Source organism: Acipenser ruthenus, unplaced genomic scaffold, assembly GCF_902713425.1.
Source record: "Acipenser ruthenus unplaced genomic scaffold, fAciRut3.2 maternal haplotype, whole genome shotgun sequence".
Taxonomy (NCBI): domain Eukaryota; kingdom Metazoa; phylum Chordata; class Actinopteri; order Acipenseriformes; family Acipenseridae; genus Acipenser; species Acipenser ruthenus.
Genome location: NW_026707515.1, coordinates 11,745 through 21,503, shown reverse-complemented (window position 1 = coordinate 21,503; position 9,759 = coordinate 11,745). Strand labels below are relative to the sequence as shown.

Genomic DNA, 9,759 nt, shown 5'->3' with positions numbered 1-9,759 from the left:
TAAGCGAGACTTTATATTTATACTGCCTTATCTTATATTATTTACAACTATATTTATTAATATCGTTTTTGTTTTTTATCTTTAACTCCAAGCTGTAAAATTCAGGGAGCGCCGCTTCAGCCGTTGAAACTCGCAGCTCAAGCTCGAGCTCCCCCAGTTTGAATTAGCAGCTCGCGCTCCTCAGGGTAGCTGGGTTCATTATAATTTTTTTGGCGGGCAATGCAATCGGTCAAATTAATTAGACTAATTGGTAAAAAAATGCAGATACATTTTTTACCGAAACGACCAATTCCTCTCTAATATGTATAAGAATCACAACAGAGCAGAAGATGTGATCCTGTTTATTAGATAAACTATCTATGATATACGATCACGACCAGACCTCAAGAGTCTTTTATTCAGGGTGTCTTAAGTGGGAATTATTATATCAATGGCTTAATGCCCCTGTGATTACTGAGCGTCACCAGCAGGGGGAGTCTAGTGACTGTAGCATTGGCAGCGCATCTTCACATCTCTTGACTGGCGAGTGATTTCCGAGCCTGTATTTGATTCTTAAAGGTAGTTTTCCAAGGGAGTGGGTGCAATTCCAAAGTACATAGGCTATAAAACGATGATCCAATGAGACGGGTTTTTGCATATTAGGCTAATTTAGGTTTTACGTTTTCACTGCACTGTAAGACCGCTTTAGGTGTCATTGGTTACAATACTGTAAAAGTTAATAGACAGACTTAGCATCTTGAGCTGTGTGTCCAATGTTTTGGCGTGTTTGTTTGGGCTACAATTATTGTATCTTGTTCAGTTTCTTGAAATTGCAGGCAGGAGGGCTCACAAACACGACTAGCTGTTCGTTTGTAGCAGAACTTTAAAAATGTGAGCCTGTCGTATAGAATAAAATAAATTCTATATGGCAACTCCTTATCGCAAACCGTTTGTCATGTATTGAGTTTCTGTCAGTATTTCTAAATCTGTATTTTAATTAAAATCAAATGGATTTTTATGTTTGTGGTTGACCGTTGCTTATTATTACTACACAGGTATTAAGTTTAATTTCATAAACTTTTATTATTCATAAAATGACATTGTTTTTCATGAAAAGAAAACACTGATTTGGAGAGGACCTCCAGAAAGCTGCACTTCACAAAACTGGGGCTGAGGAGGTTTGCTGCTGAAGTAGTTATTCTATCGTCTTCATTTTGTGATAAACAGGAACATTTCCAGTCAGAAAAGCGATAGTTTGGCAATCTGTTTTGTTTTTGTGTGCAGAGCTGCTGTAAAATGTATAAACAAAACAAAAAACAAACAATAGAAACAAACAAGCAAGTATATATTTAATTTGCTTTGTGTTATTGTACAATGCGTGCGTGAATGACATCAGTACAATATTAATTCTTTGTTTTTAATTGTTCTTTATATTTTTGTTTGTGATATGCAGTACGAAATAAAATGAAAAGTAATTCTACGTATTTTTTTTTTTTTTTAATTTAGTTATTTTTATTATTATTTTCTCCCAATTTGGAATGGCCAATTATTTTTGGGCTCGGCTCACCGCTACCACCCCCGCGTAGGGACGAAAATTGGAATTCATCAATTCAGTCCACGCATTGAGTTAAATCAAAGTTTTAATGAAGAATTTACAGCAAGCCACATACAGAGTACTCCGGAGAACAACTAAACACCTTATCAGTATCACAGAAGTTCTGAGGCCTAAGTTATTTGGTTAAACATTTTATAGTACACACAGTTTATAAGCCCGCAGGCGCCCGGCCAGGCTTCTAGCCCCCATTTCAAAGGAATTAATTCTAGCCCCCATTTCAAAGAAATTAATTCTAGCCCCCATTTTAAAGGAATTCATTCTAGCCCCCATTTTAAATGAATTAATTCTAGCTGCCATTTCAAAGGAATTCATTATACCTCCTATATCAATTGAATTCATTATAGCTCCTATATAAATCGAATTCATTATAACTCCCATTTTAAAGGAATTAATTCTAGCCCCCATTTCAAAGGAATTAATTCTAGACCCCATTTCAAAGGAATTAATTCTAGCCCCCATTTCAAAGGAATTAATTCTAGCCCCCATTTTAAAGGAATTAATTCTAGCCCCCATTTTAAAGGAATTAATTCTAGCCCCCATTTTAAAGGAATTAATTCTAGCTGCCATTTCAAAGGAATTCATTATATAACTCCTATATCAATTGAATTCATTATAGCTCCTATATAAATTGAATTCATTATAACTCCCATTTTAAAGGAATTAATTCTAGCCCCCATTTCAAAGGAATTAATTTTAGCCCCCATTTCAAAGGAATTAATTCTAGCCCCCATTTCAAAGGAATTAATTCTAGCCCCTATTTCAAAGGAATTAATTCTAGCCCTGTGGCGGAGTGTTATTATTATTATTTGTATTTTTGTTTGCGGCGCGGGTGAAAGCGCCGCGTCTTTTATTATTATTTAAAAACCCCGTGAGGATGCATGGCTGATCAGCTACTGATTATTTAAATAGCTGACAGTCATGCATCCTTACCAAACGCGTGCAGACTCTGGCCGAGGGATAATAAGATAATTACCAACTAGTTAAATCCCTCGGCCAGAGTATATAAACCAGCAGCTCTCTGCACTCGGGGGTTGGGGTGTTGGAGTAGAGAGTACGGGGAGCGGGGAGCGGGGAGCGGGGAGCGGGGAGCGGGGAGCGGGGAGCGGGGATAACATTTAAAAAACAATTGCTAATACGTGCTGGATTATCCAGCACGGCACTTACTTGTTTGTTTATTTATTCGTTTGGCCCTCGTGCCCTTTTGTTTGTATTTTGTTTAAATCTTTTGTTTGTTTATTATTAAATACGCTGAGTGCTTTTGCACTCGGTTTCACCCGCCCATCCACTGTTTTGGAGTCAGTTACTTCCTGGTCCGTGACGTCATCCACCACACCACTGCGAGCCAGACTGCCACAAGCCCCCATTTTAAAGGAATTAATTCTAGCCCCCATTTTAAAGGAATTAATTCTAGCCCCCATTTTAAAGGAATTAATTCTAGCCCCTATTTCAAAGGAATTAATTCTAGCCCCCATTTTAAAGGAATTAATTCTAGCCCCCATTTCAAAGGAATTAATTCTAGCCCCTATTTCAAAGGAATTAATTCTAGCCCCCATTTTAAAGGAATTAATTCTAGCCCCCATTTCAAAGGAATTAATTCTAGCCCCCATTTTAAAGGAATTAATTGTAGCCCCCATTTCAAAGGAATTAATTCTAGCCCCCATTTTAAAGGAATTAATTCTAGCCCCCATTTTAAAGGAATTAATTCTAGCCCCCATTTCAAAGGAATTAATTCTAGCCCCCATTTCAAAGGAATTAATTCTAGCCCCCATTTTAAAGGAATTAATTCTAGCCCCCATTTCAAAGGAATTAATTCTAGCCCCCATTTTAAAGGAATTAATTCTAGCCCCCATTTCAATGTAATCTAACACAGTTTGCCCACCAGAGCCATTTACTTCACATGGAAAATAACAAGAATCCTTTGTTTGGCTTCTGCTTCGCTTGACTGTTGAAGTTGAGGCTACAGCCTGATCAGGTCTCTCGTCACCTGCCTCGGACTTGTGAAGAAAAAGCAAATAAGAATCTCAACATTAAAAAAAAAAACATCTGTGCTGGGAATATCTATACAGCCCCCCCCCCCTCCACCTCCCTTTAAAGGAGCGCTGACCATCTTTAAAATCCATTCTCTCACCTCTTATTAGCTTTATTAACATGATCACCGGCCCCTCCCTTTAAAGGAGCGCTGACCACGGCTTCTTTTTGTAATTATTCGTATTGATCGTAAGCTCCCAATATTACGTATACATAAAACTATGATTGAAAAAACGAACATGGATGTATTAAATGGATATACATTAGGGTTATTTTCTAACTTACTTTAACTTCCAATCCACAACTGGATGAAGCGTTATTCTTTGGGGAAGCCATCCTCTTGTGGTTATCTTTTAAAACAACAAAAGAAAAATATGCCTTCAAAATGCAGTGTTGCATTAGAATTAACTAGAATTGCTGTCTGACTAGCACATTTCCATCCTCGTTTCTGTAGAGGTCAGTGTGACCCATGTTGAGGTCAACTGTACTGTGACAGAGTGAAAACAAAAGTGAAACACACTCCATCACTACGGTCTTGCGCTTTATAATAGTCAATGCGGGCAGGCGGGGGGTGGGGGGGTTATATCCTTTGGGTGGGTTTAACTATAGTATGCTTAACTGTTGAGAGTGGGTATATAAGGTTTAAACCAAGGGAAATGACCCCAACACAACCAGGCTATGTCATTTGACCCTTAGATACAGTAGTCAATAAAGTGGCAATTATTGATAAAGGGGTGGGGGTTGTATATTTCATGGCACAGCCTGTGAATGCCTGCTTGTGCCACTCTGCAATCTACTTTATTTTGAAGGGAAATGCTCAAGCTTTAAAATAATGCCCTATCGATGGCTATTGATATGATTTCACCCTTACAATGTGAGCTAATATTTAGTAGGTAACTGTGCAACAACTGCTTTTAGCTGGCTCTGGCTCCAGAGCCTCTAAAAACCTCTAATGTAGAGCAAGTGGTCTGCAAAGAGCCAACCATAAACACACAATGCATATTCTTTTAAAGGTGTATGTATATTATTATTGATTATTGTACTTACAGTGCGCGTCTTTAATGGTTTGTTTTAATAATTTCTTTGAAGTCCAATTTGACAGCTGGTCAAGTTTCGCTTCATGCAAGGTGTAACAGGTGTTATCTTTATTCTGATGAGTAAAACAGATAGAGGGAAAACATCAGCTCTCTCGCATCCATCACCAAACACATTTCATTTAGAAATGAATTTCAGAAAATTACAGCATTACAAGTTACAACAATTGCTTTTACCCTAATCTGATATAGACAGAGGCCTGTTTTTGTTTTCGAAAATGCACATATTGCTGACTTACTATTCTGAAAAATAAAAAGAAACTTCACCAGGTTAGATATAAAACATTGAAAATAATTCCTCTAAAACATCACAAATGTATTTATTTATTCTCCTTTATCATAAAGTACTTATAAGTAAGGCTATATGACTGACAATGTTTTTTTTACCCCGGTTTTCTCCCCAATTTGGAATGCCCAATTATTATTATTTGATTCTGGGTTACCGTTTCAACCCCCCGGCGACTCTGGGAAATGGAGGCTGGAACCCGCGTCCTCCGACACTTGCTCCTGCCAATCTGTCCTTTTTCGCACAGCGGATCCACAGCGAGGCCACTGTTACTGTAGTTTTGATTTCATGAATTGATTAATAAACTCAAAGCTGAGTTGGAGAGAAAGGTAAGTGCCACATAATTGTAACTGGGATTCAGTTGTTTTACTGTCATTAACAAGTGTGATGGTGGCCAAAGAAAATAAAGAAGTTTTCTAAGTTGATCTTTGAGCAAGATTTCATTAGTTCCCTCATTCTAAGTACTGTACTACTCAATTTTTTCATGTTTTTTTTTTTACAGGAAAGAATTCTGGCCCAGATCTTCCATCCAGACCTAAAACTAAAACTAAAGTTATTATAAATAGAAACCTGATTAAAAACACTTTATAATCTTGTTCAATCTTGATATTTTGTTTTTGTCTTTACTACATCATATCCTGTATTACACTGCATTTTAATTGATACCTATATTAAATGTTTTTATTAACTGCTATTGCCTGCATTGACTGTTTTTATTATTTATTTTGTTTTTAATTGTTTTTGCCTTGAAACTATTGTAAGGTGCTATATGAAATAAATATGTATTATTATTCTAAATATATAATTACATTTTATGGCCTGTTTAATACCTCTATTTGTTTAATAAAACTAATGAAATCACACTTTGTGGTTATTGTGATTATTAAAGACTCCAATAATTAATAATAAATAACAAATGAAGAGAATGGGGGGGGGAGAGGTTATCATACGTTTCTCTTAATTTATTACAAATGCTGTACTACTTTTTATTTTGGTGAAATGAACTGTTGTGAACTTAAAGCCCATGGTAAAAAGGATTTTAATACTAGTACTGCTAATACCCTACAAACGGGACCATGTACACATTACACAATCACACAGAAAGTCTAGTGAGAAATACAACCATTTACAACATCATCTAATTCTGACAATTCAAGTATTAATATTATTTTTTAACAAAAATATCCGAACAGTGAAATTCCATTTATTGTCCTTAAAATCAAAATACCCTGACTGTGTAGTAAAAGTATAATAATAATATAAAGTTTGTTTTTATCCATCGTTTTTATTTCCCTGTTAGCTGTTCTGTGTAATGTAAACCTTTGATTTTTACTATTTCAGTTATTTATGCGGATGAAATTTGAAATAATGACAAGAAACATTTCGCCAGGACAAGCGTTTACAATCTAAGGATTGACTGTGACAGTGATGTTTCAGGAGTTAAAATTGTGTGCACATAACCTTTAAACTGGAGAGACTTTTTGACTTTCGCTTTTTTAAAAGTTTAACGGATGTAGCAAAATTACAAACTTTCACCAGGGATGGGGTGAATTCCAGTTCCACTTCCAATCCTTTTTAATTAAATTCCAATTCCAATGAAGCCTATGCCGTGAATGTAAAAAGGAATTGGAATTGATTTTAATGGAGGAATTGGAATTGAAAAACAGGAATTGACCTCCAACCCTACCCTGGACACTTTGTTAATATTTAAACTGTAAATGACCAACACCCCTACTTCCTATGATATTAAAATTATTTATTTTCTCAAAATGACCATTGAATTGTACCAATTAATTGTAGCCAGTGGAAACACTGTCAAATCTAAAACCTATTTTCGGACATTCCAACCCCCACTGTAACACCTTACCTGTGGGTCAAGTAGCCTAAGGAACTCTGTCAAGGTCTGTCCCGCCGTTCCTTTTTTCCCCTTGAATCTCTCCAGCAGTCCTGGTGTGTGTCGATCAACAGCAGCAAAAAACACTTCCTTCAGATAAACATTTGCAATTCAATTGAATTCTGCAAACACCTGAAAAAAAAGATAATTACACATTTCCATCACGTTGGTTGCATGCCTTTAATGACCACTACTCTCCTATTAAACGTGACGTGCAAATGCCGTTGTGAAAAATGTATTACAAACTACAGCTAATGCAGTAAGTAATAGGCCTAATACTATGAAAATAAACTTGGCAAAATACCAGAACTTGGTAATATATAATAAACAGCCAGAGAAAAAGAAAAAAATTAATCAAACTATTGGCTTGCGTAACTTGGTACAAATGAGAACTACAACGTTTTTTTTGTGACATTTTGAGAATAAACTCCACGCTTTTTTTTGTTGGTAGAAATACGCTTCTCAAGGCTTTTTTAGGTTATCCCGTGGAGAAGTTAGAACACAATGGAGATTAGTGCTACGACTGCAGCGACTTACAAAACGTGGCATTTACTGTGGGATAATGTGACTAGCTCGTTCAGCTTCAGCTAGTTACCTCACGGATTAGTTCATATTTATTTTATCAATTACACACAATAAAGCGCAAAATACATTAAAGCTAAGTCTGTAAAATATGCAGCTAGCTAGATGCAATAATTAAAAAATAACTTAAATCAAAGCTCCCGGCTCCTATAGGCATAAATATGGTTTTACTTCCAAAATTATGTGAAAAATCAACAAATATTAACACACATCACAAAAACTACAAATCAAAACTGAACATCTCAATGTGTTCAAAAGTGTACATACCAAGCAGTAAACATTCCTCTTAGAATGTTCTGGAAACGTTCAACTGTCGCGTGGGAGGGAAAAAAGTGGAGCATAGTGCGCGTGCCGTAGGAAGTCTATTTAATTTAGTACTCAAAGAAATAAAGTTTATTTACTTTTTCAAAATAAAAGTAAGATACACTTAAACTTAATTAGTTAAACCAACAAAATACAAAAATGGTGTTAGTTTCACTTAATTTCTAAGAGTAAAAGCAACTGTTAGGGTTTACAGTGCAGTATGGCTTGCCTACTTGATTACTGAAGGTTAGCAGCAGCCTACCGTTTTATTGACATAATGTGGAGGGTTTTTTTATTTTTAATTTGGGGTTTTTTTTTGGGGGGGTGGGGGTGGTTATCGCCTAGGGCCCCACATAGACTAAGGCCCTGACGCCTGTACACTTGCCAGAAATACAAAAGTACAGAGAGAGTACAATCACAATGGAAGCACCGGATGACACTGCCTGCATAACTTTCTAAACATGTTCAATACGGAAAATAACGTCATCGGGAAGACTTCATTCAAATGACATTGCTTCTAAGGCGGGAAAAGTTTCCGAAAGTCGTATTTTCCAGATAAAACTGAAATAAAGAAATGGCCCGTATTTACTTCCTGAAACTGTATTATATTGTTTGCACATCATATTTTAATTACGGAAATATTCCAACCCATTTCCAAAATGTCGGTTTAAAAAAAAAAAAAAAAAAGACGAATCACTCCATTTATGAAAAAAAATTAAAAACTATATTATCAAAAAAAATAAAAAAAAGACACGGAGATGAACAGAAGCCACCGGGAATTAAAATAAATAAAATAAATAAACGCAGTCTTAAACTACCTTCCATTCCTACGCACCGTTTAAATCATATGCACAGTCATCTCTAGGCCCAAAACTAGGGTGACCAGATTTTTCAAAGCTCCAAACCGGGACACAATGTTAAATAGATGATTAGATTAATTAAACCATTTCAATTTCGGGTATTTGAATGGTTATTTAAATAGCCAGCCTCTCACTTTTATATTATCTTTATTTTAAAGCAGCTAGCTAATTTCATAATGCGTGGCTAAGTAGCCATATTATGTTATCTGGACTTTTTAACGATTTTGAACAAAATGTCGGGACACCGGGCCCGCTGATGGAAAACCGGGACTGTCCCGGCTAAACCGGGACGTCCGGTGGTCGTCGCCCTACCCAAAACAGAAACAGATGAATTCTCGTTCTTACCTTTCTCTCTGCGAATTTACCCTGCTTCCCACTCTCTTTCTTCAAAACAGAAGATTTTTTTCTCTGACGACCAGTTCAACGTGTTCAGACAAATTTATAGAGATAGATACTCACATAGACACGCCCCTTTTTAGACTATCCTCCAATCCTGAGTGATCCATAGTTTTACAGGAGAAAATACTGTAATTGTTAACAGAAAAAATAGTGTAATTCAAAATATAACAGAATGTATTATTATTATTTTTTACAGAGCAGTTCTTGTAATGAATTCACCCATACGGAAAGAACATATATTTTACATATATTAAAAGCAATATATGTTCAACTTATATGCCTGTTATATTTTATGTTGCTTTTGTATGTGTATTTATATATGTTCATATATAAACCATATGTGGTTTTGGCACAAAATTGGCCCCTTTTTGTAGTATGTACAATATAAGGATTTTATGTGTTTGTATATGTAACATACATTGCTCCCCATATGTTATTTGTACTGCAAATATGTGTTTTTATAGTTTAAATATGCTTTCTTAATCATTTAAATATGCTTTTTTCTTTATAATTTTAATGTTTTTTCTATATAATTTTAATTATTTTTTAAATATGCTTTTTTTACACTTTAAATATGCCTATTTTATACTTTAAATATGTGTTTCTTATACTTTGAATATGATTTATTTTATAAGTTATTCAAGATGTTTTTTTTTTTATTTTAAATGTTTTTTTATATATTTTTAATGATTGTTTTATAGTTTAAATATGCTTTTTTA

General features: G+C 35.2%; 1 long non-coding RNA gene across 1 annotated transcript; it reads right to left on the bottom strand.

The window, feature by feature from the left end:
* Nucleotides 1-3,230: 3,230 nt before the first annotated feature.
* On the bottom strand, nucleotides 3,231-9,047 carry LOC131727508 (uncharacterized). The gene is made up of 5 exons (XR_009322193.1): nucleotides 8,987-9,047; nucleotides 6,870-7,028; nucleotides 4,670-4,772; nucleotides 3,908-3,972; nucleotides 3,231-3,588 (listed from the first exon to the last, which is right to left on the bottom strand). It is a non-coding gene; the product is annotated as an uncharacterized LOC131727508 (long non-coding RNA).
* Between the last annotated feature and the right edge of the window lie 712 nt (nucleotides 9,048-9,759).